This window comes from Lepidothrix coronata, unplaced genomic scaffold (assembly GCF_001604755.1).
Source record: "Lepidothrix coronata isolate B3197 unplaced genomic scaffold, Lepidothrix_coronata-1.0 Scaffold41, whole genome shotgun sequence".
Classification (NCBI taxonomy): Eukaryota; Metazoa; Chordata; class Aves; order Passeriformes; family Pipridae; genus Lepidothrix; species Lepidothrix coronata.
Genome location: NW_016690221.1, coordinates 1,001,449 through 1,003,887, shown reverse-complemented (window position 1 = coordinate 1,003,887; position 2,439 = coordinate 1,001,449). Strand labels below are relative to the sequence as shown.

Here is a 2,439-nt window from a genome sequence, read left to right as displayed (position 1 = left end):
AGGGACATGCTTATTGCTAAAAACAGGGAAATAACAAATTGCAAACATTTCACCCAAGCTGTGGAGCTGGCAACTATAAAAAACACTACCATATTTAAATAATTTCAAAAGCAAGGCCTGAATGCTGAAAATAGGTTACCTTCCTATTCTTAATGTTTGCACATTGAACAGACTTAAAGTGCTACAAGGAAAAGTATTAATTCCAAGATGACACAAACTTTCACTATAATTAAACAAGGTTACAGAAAATAGTATTTCTCCTTTGTAGCATCTTGGTTTTAACAGTTTGACAATGACTCTCTCAGCAGACTTTAGGCCATAATATCACAACCACTGCAAACCGCCTCCCTTAGAACTTACCAGGAAGCACCAAAGAACTTCTTAGATATCAAACTGAATTTGAAGTCTAAAGTTTCCATGGGCAGCCCTGTGCTCCTTTGTTAACAGTCCTTAAAAAATAACAACCACCCAGCACATAATTAAATATATTTTCCGTTTTCAGTTAAGGCAAATCAGTCCCACCCAAAATTACTGGTTTCTTCATGCTGCAGTAAATTAATGACTATTAATGGCGCAATGGGAGCTACAAACAGATTGTTACTTCCTTGAGGTCAGTTCTGAATGCAGCTCAAAACAATCTGGGTTCATTTTGCATTGTTCTCAAAACGGACGCATTGAAGGGAAAATCATAAACGCTGGGTCCTGATATGTGTAGATAATTATTCATGTGGTCTGTGCACAAAAAAAGGAAAGTGTGACGTGAGAGGCTCAACAGAATCGCTGTTTTCACTCTGTTTACCACGAGGAAGAGACGGCTGGTGAATAATACAGCTCATATCTCTTAGTTACCAGGAAAAGGTGCCAGAACAGGAGAAGGATTTAAGTCCAGCAACTTCATGAACACAGGAACAAGCTGGCACACACAGGGATGAAGGGTGGGCAGAAAATGGATGTACTAAAACTTAATAACCTGTTGGATATTGGAAGCAGCAGGGACTGGCGTAGGTGGGAGTCTGGCAGACAAGATGTACCTGTGAGATACGAAGGGAGGGTCAGGAGGAAAAGCTGCCCATCAGCTTTGGATACTGATGGATGCGATGGCTCGGATAGGGAAGGTGAGGGGCAAGTGTTGGGCACGGGAGACGCTGCCAGGGAACCAGGGAATGCCATTTGCATGTGCTGGGGTGCAAACAGTGAACACATTTTCCTTTTTTTTTTTTTACGCTGCAAAATAACAAAGGCTTGAGGAAAAAGGTGCTTTATTGGATAACACACCTCAGTCCGACACTCAGCTGCTAATGACGGGAAAAAATGACCTTGCAACTGGTGTGATAATGTACTGCGTTTGCTGCACGGCTCGACCACCACGCACAGCCCGGCAGAAAGGCAGAAGGAGCGGGACCCGCGGCCAAACCTCCGGCTTCGGCTCTGCCAACCTGCAGCCCTCGCTCCGCTCGCGGGGCACAACCGCGGCGCGCTCGGGGGGAGCGCGGCAGCCCCGCGGGCTCAGCCCCGCACGGCGCAGCGCGCAGGGACGGGGTTAAAACTCGCCCCTCGGGGCTCCCCCGGCTCTGTCACCGCATTCCTGCCCCGTGCCCGATGTGCGGGCGAGAAGCGGCCCCGCGGGGCTCGCCCGGGGTGAGGCGGCGGCAGCCCGGCCTGTCCGGGCGGGCCCGGCGCGTCCCCGCCCGCGGCACCGCCGTGCGCGCACAGGGGGCGCTGTTGGCGCGGGGACGCGGCGGAGCGAACCCGCCGGGAGCGCGCGCGCGCGCGGCCGTTGGCGCGGGGACGGGGACGGATGGGACGGGGACGGGAACGGGGAGGACGGGGACAAGGATGGGAACGGGGATAGGGACGGGGACGGGGATCGGGTGCCGCGGGGGTGCCCTCAGCGGGCGCGGGACAGCGTCGCTCCCGCCTCGGCGCGAGCGCGCGCGCGGCCCCTGCGCGCGCACCCGCCGCCCAATGAGCGGCCCGGCCATTGATGGGGGGGAGCAATGGAGGGACAGAGGAGGGGGGGGAACAGGTCCCGCGGTGCCGGCGGGGATGGAAGGGGGTGTTGTGTTTGTGTCCCCGCTCCTGCGGCCGTGGAACCTGCACTGAAATGCCGCCCACTCCCCCCCCCCCCCCCCCCCACTCCTAACCACAGTAACCCTCCCCCCGCCCAGTCCCGACACGCACAGATGCACACACGGACAGATACACACACAGATACACACAGAGATACACACACAGAGCCCCCGATCCAGAGCCTTTCCCCCGACACGCACACCCCGCCATCACCCCAGACTGGAGGTGTAGGTCAGGGGAAGGTGGGACGAGGCGCTGTGGGCGGGAGAGCCGTGCACAGGGGAGCCGGGAGGTGATCCAGCAGCGCCGCTGCCGGTTCGGAGGGAGGTGCGGGGGAGCCGGGACGCGGGGCGGGGATGGCGGGGGGCG

The 2,439-nt window shown here is 56.5% G+C and overlaps 1 protein-coding gene across 2 annotated transcripts in view; it reads left to right on the top strand.

Annotated features, from left to right (window-relative positions):
• The first annotated feature begins 2,162 nt into the window (after positions 1–2,162).
• SDK1 (sidekick cell adhesion molecule 1) overlaps positions 2,163–2,439 on the top strand; it is a 392,652-nt gene continuing 392,375 nt past the window's right edge. For both annotated transcript variants that reach the window (XM_017813542.1, XM_017813541.1), the window contains exon 1: positions 2,163–2,397. The gene's annotated coding sequence lies outside the window, so the exon portion shown is untranslated. The remainder of the gene's footprint in view (positions 2,398–2,439) is intronic.